Source organism: Mytilus californianus, unplaced genomic scaffold (assembly GCF_021869535.1).
Source record: "Mytilus californianus isolate M0D057914Y unplaced genomic scaffold, xbMytCali1.0.p SCAF_6, whole genome shotgun sequence".
NCBI classification, from domain to species: domain Eukaryota; kingdom Metazoa; phylum Mollusca; class Bivalvia; order Mytilida; family Mytilidae; genus Mytilus; species Mytilus californianus.
Genome location: NW_026262712.1, coordinates 99,330,949 through 99,348,899, shown reverse-complemented (window position 1 = coordinate 99,348,899; position 17,951 = coordinate 99,330,949). Strand labels below are relative to the sequence as shown.

Here is a 17,951-nt window from a genome sequence, read left to right as displayed (position 1 = left end):
GTATTTCGATTGCTCTGAAATTGTACCACAATGTTTAATACCACAAGTAGAAGGTTGGGATTCATCTTAGGGGTTATGGGGCCAACAGTTTAGGAATTAAGGGCCAAAAAGGGGCCAAAACAAGCATTTTTCTAGTTTCCAGACAATAACTTGTGTTTAAGTGTATGGATCTCTCTGACATTGTAACACAAGGTTCCATATCACAAAGGGAAGTCTGGGATTGAGTTTGGGGTTAATTGCCAAAAAACATGTAGGAATTAGGGGCCAAAAAGGGCCAAAAACAAGCATTTTTCTAGTTTCCAGACAATAACTTGTGTTTAAGTGTATGGATCTCTCTAAAATTGTACTACAAGGTTCCATTCTACAAAGGAAAGGCTGGGATTGAGTAATGGGGTTATTGCTCTAAGAAGGGTTTCAAAAAGTGGGGGGGGGGGGATTTTTTTCCAATTTTTTTTAGGGGATTCATATTTTTTTTTTTAATTTTTCATATTTCGAATTTTTGAAAATTTTCAAGAAGAAATCTTCCATTGCACAGTATTGCGCAATAGATTTGAAAGATCTTTGACCACATTTATTTTGTTTCAGAAACCTATATTATGTCAAAAATTTGATCACAATCCAAATTCAGACAGTATCAAGCTTGAATATTGTGTCCAAATTTGCCCCAACTGTTCAGGGTTCGACCTCTGAGGTCGTATCAGGCTGCGCTCAGCGAAGCATTTTATTCTTTTTTTAACTGCAGGCCATGGCCACAAACAGATTTCATACTGACTTGCTTTTGTTGGGAAAGGCGTTAAAAGCGTTTTACATTTACATTAAATACCAAGAGGTTTATGAACTGCATAAGGGCACATTTGTTTTTCATATTTTATATTGTATCTGCTTAGACTTTTTGGATGTCAAATTTGTTTTGTACATTTGACAATTTTCGCTATTTTTCACTCAATTATTTTATCTTTTCAAATATGTTTTAATGTTTTGCAATTCTCTAATTTCCAAATAATTTCATATTTTGATTTTAATCATCCATTCTTCCTTAGACCTTTATTCATCACAATGACAATCACATAAACAAATGTTGATATTGTTAGTTATAAGTATTTATGACTAAATTTTAAGGTAAATCAAAATCTCAATATGAAACAAAATATTACAACCGTCTGGCAATGGCGTAGCTATATTGAAAGCAGTAGGTACATTAAGGTCTACATTTGAGTATTATAATTAGAAAAAAAGTTGACAAATATCAAGAGATAAACATAAATCATATCTTTCTCTTATTTTGATTTATAATTGATATAAGGTAAATAATGAGGTCAACATGTGTGGAAGAAAAAAAAACGGTAAAATATTATACTGATATTTTTGAAATTGAAGAATAATCCTGGCATGATAATGATCAACCAATCAATGAATTATGAAATACCACAAAAACACATTTTGCACGTATTGCAAATTAATCGGAATAGGAGAAGCATTTGCACTGACAAATAAATATAAGCTGGTAAATTTGGCTTTTATATGATATATGCATGTACAAAAACGTATGTAGTTTGAGAGTTAACTAGACAAAAATTTATCCTACGAATTTGTTTGAACAGAATTTGAATTTCTATGATAACTCACATTCCTACCTCGTTTTTATATAAAGAATCTATAACCACCTATTACCTCGATATTTAAAATTATATGTAATAAAAACTATAAAGAAGTAGCATTGTAAAAAGTATAATTTAGTTTTTTTTTGTATTGCTTTTATACATTATGTACCTTTTATATGTCCTTTATCAATTGAATTTCATGAATTATTGTATACTTTTTTAGATATCTTCTAAAATTATTGTTTTTATAAACATTGGTGGCCTTCGGCTGTTGTCTGCTCTATGGTCGGGTTGTTGTCTCTTTGACACATTCCCCATTTCCATTCTCAATTTTATTTTAAGTGATAAAAATAACCTTGAATTAACTTCCTAAAGTGATAAGGCAACATTTTTGGCTATTAGGCAGGCATATATATGTTGACCACCAGTATGTAATCTGCGGGTTGTTTGCATAACGACAAAGATAGCAAATGCTGTATTAATTCACCCAAAAACACTACATGCACTTTTATTGATGGACCGTAAACGTCACACCGTCAAATGCATTTTTGTTTTGTATCAAAACAATTATATAAATGGTGTTTTCAGACACTAGCTTTTTGTTTTACACTCAAAGCCAAACTGATACAATAAATCTGTGGCTGTGGAACACAGTTTGTTCATTGGTTAAATAGAATATTTGTTGTAGAACACAGTCAGTACTATCTGGGACTATTATACTAAAACAAAAAGCTAGTGTCTGAAAACACCATTTAAATAATTGTTTAGTTAGTATAATAGTCCAAGGTACTATACAGACAAAAACCTAGTAGTCTTAGACTCCGTTACCATAGTCAGTCGTCTTTAAATCACTCACACTAACAGTTAACGTTCTAGAATATAATTTAATTATATCATCACACTTAGCTACGTTTTTACAAAAATTTAAGCATGGCATCAATATTAATTCTAAACCGAATTTATTTTGAAAATAATATATTCAGGTCTATCACATAAAAAAACACCATAAAATACATCTTTAAAGTGTTGTATTATACAAACATAAACATGTTTAAATATCAGTATCTACTATTGAATGAAGATATCCCAAAAAGGTTACGTAGTTCACTTTAATATTTCAAATTATTTACTAAATTAAAAAAAAAGCCATGTTAATTGTTTATTATTTCGAATTGCGACGAGATCGGTTAAATAAAAAAATAAAATTTTAGATTTTGAAAGAATTATTTGATTTCAGCATTTCATAATCTCTCGTTTGTGCCCATTTTTCAACAATTGCAGTATTACATGAACTCAAAATTACAGAATTTTCAGTATTAATAGGGATTTTGTATCAGGTTATTTAATTTTGTTTTACTTGTTGATGAATTTTGTTCGTTCATAACATACATTTTGAGATTATTATGTTGTTAAGTTTGTGTGTTGTTATTTGATATAATTATTCAGTCTAAATAAATATGAGATCTAATGTTTTATTTCGAATGATATCGTCAAAATACGCATAAATCGACTGGAACATATGCAGTATGGCAACAACAAAAAACAAATAAAACTAGATTTGTAATTGCTAGCAATAACGGATGGCACCCTCGTCCCCCCATTGCCAGGGTTACGGTAGCCATTTTGAAAATTCCAAAGTTAAAGAGCGCATATACACATGCCAATCAACATTTTTGTAAAGTTTCATTAAGTTTGGAGCATTTTGGACATTTTTGCTGTTTCCATGGTAACGGCGGCCATTTTAAAAATTCCATACCCCGATTGCAAATCTGCACATGCTGGTTAACATTATTGTATAGTTCCATTAACATTGGTTCATAAAATTCTGAGATATAAGCTGGATAAAAAAAGTGGAAGAAAAAAAAGAAAAAAAGAAACGTAGAATAACAATATGTCACCCCAACTCCGTTGAGGGTGCCATAACAAGAACAAAACAAAAAACCTAAAGAATATCACAACACATTTGCATACACACGTACAGTGCCACAAAACACATACAAAAACCTGAAATATTATTACGTAACATTACAGCTCAGTGTAACAGAAATCGCCACTCTAAACACAGCCACACATATACATAATTTAATTTGTAACAAGACGTACTCAAACGGTTTTTATTATAACCAACAAATATTGGAATACCGTTTTTAGCAGGTATTTATCAGAGACAATTCTTCAACATAAAGCAGCAAAAATAGAGAGTAAATACCGACGGAGCAATCGATTAGCATAAGTCAAATAAAACACCATCATGGTCAAAAAAAAAAAAGACGAAAAGACAAACAACATTAACAAACAGCAAATAGTAAATTAACAGTTCAAGCAACACAAACCCTACATCAAATCGGCGTGTACTCAAGTGCGCCGGAAGGATAATTAGTTCTTGCTTAGCATGTGGCAACCGTCGTGATGATCATATTAATACAACTCAGGTGGTAAGTATTAGATACAATACAAAGGTAACAAAGAAACAGGCCGGTAACAACTGTTGCCGGATAGTTTTTCTGCACGAGTAGTCAGGTCAAGGTCCGAGGCGATAGCCGAGGACCTTGACCTGACTACAAGTGCAGAAAAACTATATGGCAGGTTGTTTCCGGCCTGTTTCTTTGTTATCTTTGTTTTGTATCTGACTTGTACGACGTTTCAAGAAAGAAGCAGTACATTTTGCATTTAGAAGAGGTATCAAAACTAAACATTTTAGAAACTTAAACGGCCATATACCAGTTAATGTAAGTTACAGTTTAAACACTTTTTTTTCACTTCCCTTCAGCCGAGAGTTTTTTTCTCAAAAAATTCAAGAATCTAATAATTTTATAAAAAAGAACCATTTCAAGTAAAAGATGAATGTTGTACACATTTGAGACTTTTTAAAATGCAACTTCGCAAGTAAGTAATGTATAAATAAGATTTCAGAGGTAAGCAAGCTAACATTTGATTTTTATTGGGGAAAAAACGGAAAGGGGGAAGGGGGGGGGGGGGGTAAAATAAATTTATAATAAACAGGCTTGATCCTTTTTTATTGAAAAAAATGCAGGATGTCCCATTCCATCCCCCCATTCCCCCTTTAAAAAAATCGTAAAAATCGTACGTTTGCTGCCAAATATATGAATTCAATATACGAATTCAACTTATATATGAATTCAATAACAATATAAATGTATCAAAAGAATGAATTTCCTATTTCATTAGTGAATGAAATGTCATGAGAAAATGGATAGTGTCTTGTTATTAGATATATATAGGCATATATTTTGGATTTTTTTTTTAATTTCATTCTTATAGGTTTTTATATGTCTCTGATAGTGTTGATCAGGATTAAACACGTGTTACTATATGATCCAATCGCAGCTTACCGTCCAAAATTGATGACATAAGTTGAATGATTTTTTTCAAGATTTGCTGCCTATTTGAACATGTATTACACGGACACTTTTTATTTATAGGATCAATCGTGCATTGGTGAGTTGATAAGGATTTTATCTTTTGATAAGATTTGATTTTTTTATATATATTTCCTGTCTTTTTTATTGAAATATAAACGTCGGTATCATCATTTCTTTACTTTCAGCATTGTCCAGAATACTATTCATGTCCATATAGTGAAAACAAATACATTTACGGACCGACCATTTAGCTTCATAAGGGGGGTATGTTCTTTTCTGAGTAAGAAAATTATTTAGTTTTTCAACGCTATCACCCAAATATTTTTTTGTCGAAATTAGCACTATTATGTATACGGTATTCGGAAAATCAGGAATCAAAACATTATTTTGTCATCTGCTTGACCACAATACATTTTTTCTCATAAAATTGGGGATCAAAATATCTTTTTTTAGGAAAAAACCATAACCCCCCTTTTGAAGTTAAATGGTCAATCCCTTAGTGTACTGATATGAAAAGTAATTTACTGGAATTGTTTGAAAAAAAAAAATTATTGATGCCAACGTAAATATTTTAATAAAAAAGACAGGAAATATGTCGGTGAAACAAAAACTTCAAATCTTATTGAAATTTAAAGTGCCCTTGAACTCACTGATCATGCACGAGTGATTCTATTCATAAAAAGTGTCCGTGTAACAACTAAAAAGTGTCCGTGTATCATCTAAAAAGTGTCCGTGTAACACCCGTTAATGTACTGTTTTTCTATAGCTCTGCTGGGGGCAAAGTCGTACAAGTTGGATTCGGTAAAGGCACATATTTTGAAAGTATGATATACACAGGACTGTCACATTTAAAAAAAAATGCAAAAGAACGTTTGAATTTAAATATTTATGCGCAATTATGATAATGTCCCCGATGAGGTTACTCATCTGTAATATTTCAGATTCTATATTAGGAGTAATTTTGTGTCAAGTTTAATCGTTTCTTTTATTTGTAACTGTTGAATTTTGTTCGTTCGTTCTTATAGGAGATTCTAATAATATTTTTATGCATAGTTTGTATAGCTTGTAATAAAGCTATTTCCAACTGATGTTTACAGTTTATTCTAATTTTGTGATGTTACGCCACTGTCCCACTTGTTTTACCCCGCCACATTCTATATTGTCCCAAATCAGGGGTCTGTCATATTTGTTTTTTTGTTTATTGTTTATTTCTTAAATCAGGCCTTTGTTTTTTTCTGTTTAATTATTTTACATTTGTTTCTTCATGGCTTTTTGAAGCTGTCTAAACAGCATGGAGTTTTCTCATTGTTTAAGATCGTATGGTGACCTGTAAATTCTTAAACCTGCTTTTTGTGGACTCTGATTGATAGTTGTCTCATTTACAATCAAACAACATCTCAAATTTTAGGTGTATATACACTGCAATAACAATTCTGAAAACAGCAGCACATATTTCTATTTCATTTGTAACAAGACGCACCCAAGTGTACCGTATTATGCAGGACAAATACCGGTACTAGGAATACCGCAACGCATACTTATCGAACACACTACTACATAATGGCAAATACTTTACATACCGTTGGATGCAGCATCATACATGAGGAAGATTGATAACCATAGTGAAACACACATTTGAATGCATGAAATAACCAACCGCAAAAAAAAGCACGATGAACAGATTAAGTAATCAAACAAATGACTTCCCATTAAAAAAACAAAATCATAGTTTGGAGATTTAATTCTGGTTAAAGTGTGTGTGTGTGTGTGTGTGTTGTTTTTTTTACCAGAGATGCAGATCATGGGTGACTGTTTAACGTCCAGCGGCAAAGTATATCCATATTCAGGACGAGAACATGTTGATGCGATATATGTATGAACCCTGCTTTATAGCAGACCGACAAGCTTAACCGGATTTGAAACGTGCTAGTTCATAAGGTAGCAGTCGACAGGAAGACTTTCATCCTACCTTGACACATTATTCTAACTCAGAGCAGACCGTCTTTTTATCTTACTACGTAATTCCGCGTGTTTAACGGAGAAGCAGCAAATACCAATTTAAAAGTCTTTGGTTTGATCCAGCCGCATAGTCAATTCACGACCTTCCGCACTCAAGGCACCACAAGACCACAGGGAAAATGAATGGATTACAATTTGACTGATTTATCGCTGTTCGTACAGAACATCAATTATATTCAAATTCGTTCCTCAACTGAACAAAAGTATTTAAACTTTTTAAAAACACAACACTCTTGCAAATATTGTATACTTAAAAATACCAAAAAACGCAATTTTATTATGGGATTAGGTTGCCAGATGTAAAAATTAATGTAAAGAAAAAGTCTGTCATTTGATATCTGCACTGACCTTTGTCTCATTGAAATAACTAGACAACACTTAAACTATCAGCTTTCAAATAATTCAAAACAAAATATATTCTCGAAATTAAACAATTATTTGCTCGTTTTGATGACGATACAGTCAGTAAATTAGTGATTTATCATACAGCAAGTACAGTAAATTTTTTGCTTCTAGCAAATAGTGCATACCAAGTAAATAATTTTTGAAACTTTTAACCGGTAAATAGTCTTTTTGAGACAATTTCGTTTAAAAGTAAATGTTTTTGTGTATAATTTTATGAAGAAAATACAAACTGAGGTATAATACAATAAGTGATGGACGGGAAGGAGGTAAATGCACTTATTACTGAGCTTCGAATGATTATAAAAGTGTTGTTAAGTGAACCCACCTACGACCAATTATAATCATACCAGTATAGAAGCAATGACCGACCTCTAAGCTGATGATACCCTCGGGGACTAGCAGTTACATTGTAAGCAGAAGCGGTAACAATATACCACAAACTCTACTGCGTAAGTAGAGTGAACATCATTGCAACAATGTCAACTTTGATTCAACTGCGGGAGTTTGTTAAAAAAAATGTTAATAAATTCGAATTTGTATCATATAGCTAATAATTTGACACAGAATAATGCTTGCGTATGTCAAAATTTAAAAGTTGCTAACTCGTTTACCAACCATGAAAAAAAAAAAGATTTCTTTACTGTCTGTTACATCATATATTTCGTTAAAATATACAATTGACGTCAATTTTTCCGGAAAAAAATAGCTACTTTTGCACATAATTTAAGATAACTGACAATTCAGTGTAATGGTTTGGTTTAGTTGTGTCATGGTTTAGTTCTTGTTCGACATGGTTCAGTTCTGTGATTCTTATCGTGTTTGAAGGAAAAGTAACGATGAACGTACACATGCATTATACAACTATTGAAATACTGTAAAAACAAATTATTTTCGCGTTTAACATATTCTATATAAAATTAAGAAGATGTGGTATGATTGCCAATGAGACAGTTCTCCACAAGGGACCAAATGACACAGAAATTAACAACTATAGGTCACCGTACGACCTTCAACAATGAGCAAAACCCATACTGCATTGTCAACTATAAAAGGCCCCGAAAGGACAAGGGTAAAATAATCCAAACGAGAAAACTAATGGCCCAATATATTGTCTCCATTTTCTAATGTTATTGCTTTCTTCATTAACGAATAAATTTAAGTTTCACATATTTTCATTGATTTTCTACTCGCGAAAAATAAATCGCTCTAGAAAATAAGTCATTAACAATTAATTTAAGATATTAGCATATAGAATACCAATGCCGAAAGAAATCAAGAGGATGATATATTAATGCGTTTCAATGGTAATTTTTTTTAAAAATTGTTTAATTTGGAATAATAAAAAAAGGACCCAAAAAATTACAAAGTAATATAACATGAGTAGATGCGGCTTAATTGCCAATAACACAACTTCCCATGCGAGACAAAATGTTCGTGAAAGAATTCCTAACGGCCGTGGTCAAGCATTGCGATCGGATCGTGAATGTAATTAAATGTAACTCTACTTCAAAATCTGTGAAAAATTTGCTCTATTTTCAAAACGCGTAACAAATCCAAAAAAAATATTGTCAAAATGATTCAACTTTCTCAATAATACTGTGCAATAAGATAAGGAAAATATGCAGTACTTTATGATATATTTGAAACTGAATCTTTCGTGTGTCAGATAGTACAGTAAAACAAAAACAAAAATTCCTTGAAACCGTTCATTTTGTTTTTGAAAGTATTGAATTTTGTTGATTTTTCATCAAAATTGATCGTGAAAGATCGGACAACGCATTATCTTGATCGTAAAAGACAAGGCGTGACCAGACAAACGCAGGACGTTCGCCCTTTTTTTTGGACCTGTAACACTAAAAGACATTTGCGCTTCAAACACCATGGACATTTGCGCTTTAAACTTTTATACACCTGAACAAAATTGACAAGACATTTGTGCTTTTTATCGGCGTTTTGCATTTGCGCCAATCTGTACTTCATTTGCGCTAATTTACAGGTAAACACAAGTCATGGGACATATAAAAGAGGGGCGAAAGATATCAGAGGGACAGTCAAACTCATAGATCGAAAATAAACTGACAACGCCATAGCTAAAAAATAAAAAGACAAACAGACAAATAATAGTACACAAGACACAACATAGAAAACTAAAGACTAAGCAACAAGAACCCCACCAAAAACTGGGGGTGATCTCAGGTGCTCCGGAAGGGTAAGCAGATCATGCTCCACATGTGGCATCCGTCGTGTTGCTCATGTTATTACAAATCCGGTAAATAGTCTAATTCGGTAGGTCACATTCGTGGTGAAAAAGGAAGTGGATTGTAATTACGACATAAGGAACATATCCGATATCATCTGTGAAACGATTATTCCATGGAATAACGGTCAACCAACTCATGATGTATATAAGTTGTACAGAATTTATTTAATAACTAAATAATTAAAATGGAATGACATTTTTCAAATAAAAATTGTTTAGTCATTCAAATAATGAAAGAAACCTTGTTTGTTTACATATTTTATGTCATTGAAATGTCGAGGAGCAATTTGCCTTTTGTAGTTTTGTAAAAACGGTTTACCTTTAAACCTTGTTTTTTTCTAAGATACTGATCATAACGTTGAAACATTTTGACAAACAGTTTTATTTTTTTATAAATTTGCCCGAATAATTCATTAAATTACATTAGTAATTGACCTTGCATATGTCTTCTCGATAAGATTTCCTTCACGATCCTATACCAGAGCTTTCACGATCTAATCGCAATACTCGACCACCGTTAGGTACTCTTTCACGATCTTTTTTCTGATATACCGAATGACACCCGTGGTAATAGATCATCTCTCTTTGGCGTCCGTCCGTCCCCGATATACACACCGAAATAGGTTGTATCTCTAATTGTTAAAGTTGTTCTTGACGTTTAGTTATAATTGACATTTCTTCATGGATCTAAACTGTTTCAACTTTGTTATTCATTACAGATTGTAAACTACTAATATCTTATGCATGTGTATGTCTATAGGTACTTTCTTTATCTCTGAAAAATACCTATTTATATATATAATTCCAGAGTCTATCCTAAATTGAGTTAAATTGAATGGCTTTCCAAATACCGTTTCGATTCCTAACATCACTGAAGAGACATTTATTGTCGAAAACCGGATATGGTGTACAAAAACCTTTGCACCTTTTGTTTGCGGTATACCATCTTTTCCGCAAGTTTATTGTTTTCTGTTTAGTATTAAATTTATAATTAAGATCCATTTATTACATCGGTGATCCGTTTATTTGGCAATCGCCAATGGCAGTCAGCAGGGTTTAAGAACATTTGTTGTTCGACCTGTTAGTCAAATGCGTTTTGTTAAAATATACTTTTTCACTTTTTTGGTCTTTTGGAAAATGTTGTTTGTGCTGTATTTAGACCCCTCTAACAAGAAATTTGTTTTGCATGCACACGTATAAAAATTGCGGTTTTTATCCAACGCAATCATAGGTTTGAACGTTGTTTTCAATTTAGACTTGTATATATATATATATATATATATATACATTTAGTTAAGTACCATGCAGTAATTCTTTATAGAAAAGCGCATATACACAAACATGTACTCAACTTTCAAATTCGTCAGCCTTTTGCCGTCAAATTGTGTTCAATTTTCTTAAACTGTGATTAAAAAAAACTGATAAAGATTCATGGTTTGTCTTAAACTATATGCTCTCATCTGAATGCGTCAAATATCTTTTTTCAAAGATAGTACTTGTTATGTATACTGTCGGTCGGTGTCGATACCGCACAAAGGTGAACATGAATAAACTGTCTTATTTTTATAATTCAGTATTTGATTTTTAGTCATGGACATGTATCACCAGAGCTTCTTTGCTTGAACTTGTATCTTTTATACTATCAACAGTCATCTGTATGTCGTCTGATCATTAAAGAGATGTTTATCAGTGCGGATGTATATTTGTGGTGTATTATTCCCTCGTAGTAGGGTGCCCAGTGTCCAAAAAGTCCTCTAGTTAACGAGTTTAAGTTAACGGAATAACACACGGCTAATTTGTTTTGGCAAACTATAGGAAAATCATCATATTTTACCATCATGATTGTCGTCGTAAGTTTCCGTGGTCACGATTTTCTAAACACCGTGTTTTTACAGAGTACCCCAGATACCGTATTGTACGGGGAATCTTTAACATGAAAAATAAAATTATTGCGCTCTTTGTTGGTGGTTAAAATAGTTCTTATGATATAATTTATATATGAAATATATCATATAACGAAAGCGGAAAGTATTTAAGTGCTTTTAGTATAAGTATTTCAGCATCATTTTAGTAAGGCTAAAATTTTAGCCGAAATTTACCACATTTCATCGAAAGCAAAATTATTACGTGTATCATTACGAAATTTTTAAATCTGATTAAAGAAATAAGACACATGTACAGTGCATGTGTGTGCCAAATTTCAAGTGTGAAATAAAAGTCTTTTTGAAGAAATTAGCAATAAAAAACACAAATTAAGTCAACATTTTGGCATTGATTAAGCACGGATTATCTCGTGCCATTAATCATTTTGTTGCTTACATAATTAAATCATTAACAAGGCGAGTGGTCACTCAATACATTTCTCATTTTTGCTTGTTGTGTGGTTGATTTTTGTTTGTTTTGAAAAACCAACTAACTTTGTAGTTATTTTCTTCGGAGGAATATGTTTTGTGTCTGTTTTTCAAAACTTTAAATTTTTTATTGAATTATAGATGTTTTTGTTATAATTGCTTCGCATCACGGTGCGGAGCTATTAGTTTCAGTCGATATACACGCCATTTTGAAATAATTACTTATCACATAAAGATTCTGATTGGTTGCTTTATGATTCGGCTGAGATACAGCAACAGCAATTGGCTTAAATGAGATAAAGAATTACAGACTTTTCTCGTCTCAGGATAAGCAATCAAATGCCGGAAAATTAACTATGTGTATTTCAGTTCCGATCAAGTGTTAAAGCTGAATTGGCAATAGGTTTGTCCGAGCATACCACTGAAGCGAACCTATATGTGCCAAGCATGCATGTTATATCTATCCACCATGTTTCAAATTGGAATGTTTGGGTTTTTTTTCTGTGGAAATAAAACAATTAAAAGAAGATCGATATTTTAAAATTATATGATCAGCTATAAAAGGGTCCCGACAAGACAAATTATGAAACAATCCAAACGAAAAAACTAACGGCCTCATTTATGAAAACAAAAAACAGATACAACAGACAGTGACCAACGACAACCACTGAATTGCAGGCTCCTGAATTAGAACAGACACATACGGAATTTGGCGGAGTTAAACATGTTTGTGATCCTTTGACCCTCCCCTTACCTGGACAATAGTATAACAACACAACATAATGAACAATCTGCAAAAAAAACCAGTTGGAAATGGCTTGACTCATCAAATCGGCATGAAGCACAAAAACAAGTGGTTGTCGTTGGTTCATGTCTGTCATATTTTGTTTGGGGTAAATTGTTTTGTTATAAATTAGGCCGTTAGTTTTCTCAAATGAATTGTTTCAAATTTTTCATATCGGGGCCTTTTATAGCCGACCATACCTTATGGGTTTTCTCATTGTTGAAGGCCGTACGATTGACTATAATTGCTTACTACCACATCTCCTTATTCTTATATAATACAACAAGTATTACATAAAATTAACATTATCAATGTTCCATGTAAATGAGGTAAGGTCAGATGAACTCTGCCACAAAGACATGTACACTTTGCTACCATTCCACACACCAAGCATATCTGAACCTCTACTTATAGTATCTGAGATATGGACTTGACCACTGAAACTTAACCTTTTTGTTATTATAAAACACCCATGCAACCACGCATCCAAAATTGCCTGATAGGACCCGACACTATCTTAGTGTTTCGGCAGTTAAAGCTTGGGATGGTCATCTTAAGATGCATTACTTTAATATTATCAAGTATGAAAATTATTCATGTATATATTGATATATTTATATTTTAATTTTTCATCAATCATAGATCTAGATATTATGACAGATCTGCCATCATCGGGGGCCCAACTGTCAATTTTATGTTAAAGTCTTTAACTTTGATCTAGTAAGCATGCCTCCCATACTTTTATGTCTGCTATATGCAACTACTGGTGCAACATTGAATACTTGTACACATTCTTCGTCAAACTGCAATAAATGCCAGTGTTTCATGATACGTTTTTTTTATTTTACGTATATATGGGTTATATTTAGTTACTAATACTAACGGAATATTTTCTTTTTCCTTAGATTTGTTTTGCTGTAATAATTCAGTACGGTCAATTGATAAAGCATCTGTAATACTATCATCCATTTCGACGATATCATAACTCCTATCTAATAATTTCACTTTGAAATTAGTTAGATTGTTTATTAATTTGTTATGGTCACTTGTGTTTCTTATCTGCCGTATTGCTTCACCTTTAATAAATCATCGGAATACATGCTGTGAGTGACGGCTATTTCTGTGCAGATAGTGATAAGTAAACAGTAGTATACCGCTGTTCAATAGTCATTAATCGATTTAACTGAAACAAATCCGGGTCACAAACCAAAACCGAGGGAAACACATCAACTATAAGAGGAAAACAACGGAACAACACTGAACTGCTACAAAAACAAATGCCAACATACATAGAAACGGACTATTCGATAACAACTGCCATATTCCTGACTTGGTACAGGACAATTTAAGAAAAAATGGTGGGTTGAACCTGATTTTATGGCTAGCCAAACCTCCCGCTTATATGGCAATGTTAAAAATACCGCTAAAATGACAACATTACTTGACAGGAATACATTACAACTAAACGCAAGAACACTTAGGACAGAGACATACATAAATAAATTATATAATAGTACATTTAAACCACAGAATAACAACGAACACCTCCCATTTACACCACAATAGAATTATGATCTGTGCGTCACACGAATGTATCAACGCCACAAAAAGTGACGTCACAGGTAAATTTCTAAAAATAGAATATAAAATTGGGATTAAGTTTGTAATGGTGTTATTTTATGTATTTTCTAACCATTACAAGAATATCAATATAGAATTGTGTTAGTAATCTAAATCAAAAATGTAAAAACAAATAAATTCTGTGCATATAGTAGCTTAAATTAAAAATCATATAAATGAACTAGCTGATTAATATGGATTCTCTGTAAATATCAACCATGTCAGATATAGGGTGTGGCACGTATAGTCTCAGAAAAGCTTCAAAATTTGTCAGTTATCACACTTTGATGAATAAATAAAAAAATAATAATCATAAGGTTGCTATGGACCACGGTTGCCATGGAAACGGATTATTTTATTTTTCCCTCCAAAAATGCTCTTTTTTCACTATGAAATAGGCGAACTTCAGGTATCTATATTCTTTAAAATGCCACAATCTTGGTTTAAATACCAATGATATATGTTTATATCATTAGAATTGCATAAGACGACTAAATAAAAAGTCAACTTCAATTTGATGTTACCCTTACCTGACCACTGGAAACATGGTAGGGTTCAACAGCTGTAAGAAATACCCAATTTAGACAATTTTTGAGGAACTATAGCAAACGTATGCATCCATATTGGAATAGGACATCATACTTACCAATAAGGAGACATATCCTAGTTTAATATATGCAATAAAATTCTTGGGGGAATTGTTGCCAAGGATGGTAACCATGGAAACAAAAATGCTAATTTCACATTTTTTAAGATTAGTTAAATGTAATTAAAAGATAAAACAAACTCTATATTTCATCTTAATTTTCTTCTTACTTATATTATACGAGAGAAATACAACAGAATAACAAAAACGATTATCTGCCCCTGTCATGGCGGCACCCACGAAATTTATTAGCTAAAAAAAAAAAGTATTATGTCCACTAAGAAAAAGTAATTTGTCGGGAGAAAACAACGTAAATAGTTAACAACTTAAAAATTACTTCTGCTTTAATTCAGAATGTTGTGTAAATAACAATAATTATATGATTATATGATCAAAGTGAGATGTGAGAATAGTGATTGTTTACATCGGGACTTGTCAGGTATACACTCAATAATATGGGGACTTTAGAAGCTATTGCCGATCTTAAGACTGATATTAGGTGCATTGATCCATAGGTAACACTTTTTACATCAAGGCTAGACTCTAGAAATGGAAAAAATGGAATGGCTGAAAAAAAGCATTAACGATAAACTTTTCGCATTGAAAGAAAATCAACTTTTACTAGAGAAAAATGAGCGAAAATACAATATTCTCATTTATGGTATAAAACAAAAAGAAAGTGAGGACATATGGGAAGTATTAGACAATTTCTTTGTAAAGGAGCTGGGGATAGAAAAGTTTAAAGCAGATAGTTTCCCAATTGCAAATACTCACAGGATCCCATCAAAAGCCCCAGTTGTTGGCCAAAGAGACCAGATGCTATAATTGTGAGATTTATGCACTATTCAGACAAACAATTAATAATGGAAAATGCATACAAAGTTGCGAATAAAAGATGATTTACCCGTTATAATGAAAGAGGCGCGAAATGATCTGGCAAAAGTTGCATATAGAATAAGGACTGACGAGAAATTACAAACCAGAATAAAAGTTAGAGGCATAGTCCTGGTCCTAGAAACACGCTTTAACTCAAAGGATGTGTGGAATACGCACAAAACAGTTACTTGTGTCAGATGATACAAGTACATGTATGGCTGTGACTACACGAATTGTTAATACAGGCTGAGGCGATCTTGTCACAGTTGTGTGTTTATTTCTGTTGTTGCTATGACTGAAAAACTTATTATACAACTTTAACATATTACAATGTTCAATCTTCTTTAGGACTTGCTTGTCATTAAGTATACTGCTGTGTTAAATTTGTTTTTGCTTGTGTGTTTTTTTTCCCTTTATGCTTTTGTTGTAGTTGCAATCATATAGTATATACACAGGCTGCATGTTAGTTCATAGTCTTATTTATTTTTATTTTTAGTTTCGCTTTAGTTTTGCTTTAGTTTTTGGCCAAAAAAAAATATGTATATGTATCATCATTCATTGGTACATACAGGCAGAATCCTATATTATAAAAAGAAAATGTTTTATGTAAGGAGTCGTTTATAAAGACATTCTTGTTTTTAAATTTTAATCTGTAAATAAATATGGAAAAGTTATCTACCAGTAAACAAATCAACTCCACTCTTAATATTTTAGCATACTAATAAAGTGCTTTCAAATGACCAAGAAGACATGTGAGATTTATATTAGTGGGACAACAACCCAACAACACGCCATAGATCAAAGGAATATATGATGTTAAACATGTGGTGTTTGGGCTCTCAAAAGGTCTTTTTCTTTGAACTAAATTGTTGATATTGCAAACTTTAAATCACAAACCATAATATAGAATACCTTTCATTACCTGGTATGTTTTACACCACCATCTGCATTTTTTTAAAAATCAAAATAAAGATTACATAATACTTGAAACCCTGTATGTACCAACTTGTCTATACTCATGTTTAACTTGTGCATTACAAGAGCCATTTCTTTGCGATTTTGTTAATCTATACTATTTATAATCAGGTCAAGACTAAATTATTATAAACTGTTTTGTGGAGAAACAATTTCCTCATGAATGCTCAATCTTACATTGCAATATAGCATACATGCATACATGATTATTTGTATTAAGTAGAAGAACTATAAGTTAAGAAATAACCAAACAAACTATGAAACCTGAATGCATAACATATCATACTTTTTTTTCTAAAAACATACAGCTGGGCAAAAGAGTGAAATCTGTGTACATACATAAGATAAAATAAAAATACCTTTTAGAATAAACCTAACTATTTGGGTATATCGGATGAGTAATTATAAGATTACATTAAAAAAAAATATAAATTTAATCAATTAATGACTAAACTAATTGTCATTTCAATCATTGACTCTCAAGTATCATACACTTCTATTGATTGATGATGTAAGGGAGATAATCGCCTTTAGGTTTATGATAGAGAAATTACACATAGAGCACAACATTTCTGTACTTGAAAAAACAATTAATAGCAGTGGATATATTACTTTTTATGACTACATAATTTGTTTTTAATTATTTAATTTTTTCTGTGTCTTTTTTGTTTACTTTATGATCTCATCTTTTTCTTCTTTCTATTTTTACATTTTACAAGAATTATGTCTTTTTCTCTTTTTCATGTTTTTGGCACAGTACTTTATATTATACAGCATCCTTGGTGTATTCTGGTTACAACTAGAATTCCACACAGACATGTCAGGTGAGATCATACATCTCAAGGAGATTTTGACAATCACACCCTTTAAAAGTACACAGCTGTATGGGCCATTTCAGTTTTTCATGCACTTACCAAATTTCAGATTATTGTTTTGTTATGAAATAGAAATATCACTTGAAAATGAGTAGTAATAATATAAAAATGTTCTCATAAAACTGTCAGGGCCTTAATTCAAAAGAGAAGCGAAGA

The 17,951-nt window shown here is 32.0% G+C and overlaps 1 protein-coding gene and 1 long non-coding RNA gene across 2 annotated transcripts in view; both read left to right on the top strand.

The window, feature by feature from the left end:
- Positions 1–17,951, top strand: part of LOC127706687 (uncharacterized) — a 399,723-nt gene that overhangs the window by 102,519 nt on the left and 279,253 nt on the right. The gene's annotated exons all lie outside the window — the stretch shown is intronic.
- On the top strand, positions 471–3,076 carry LOC127706151 (uncharacterized). Its single transcript, XR_007984260.1, has 2 exons — positions 471–2,299; positions 2,388–3,076. It is a non-coding gene; the product is annotated as an uncharacterized LOC127706151 (long non-coding RNA).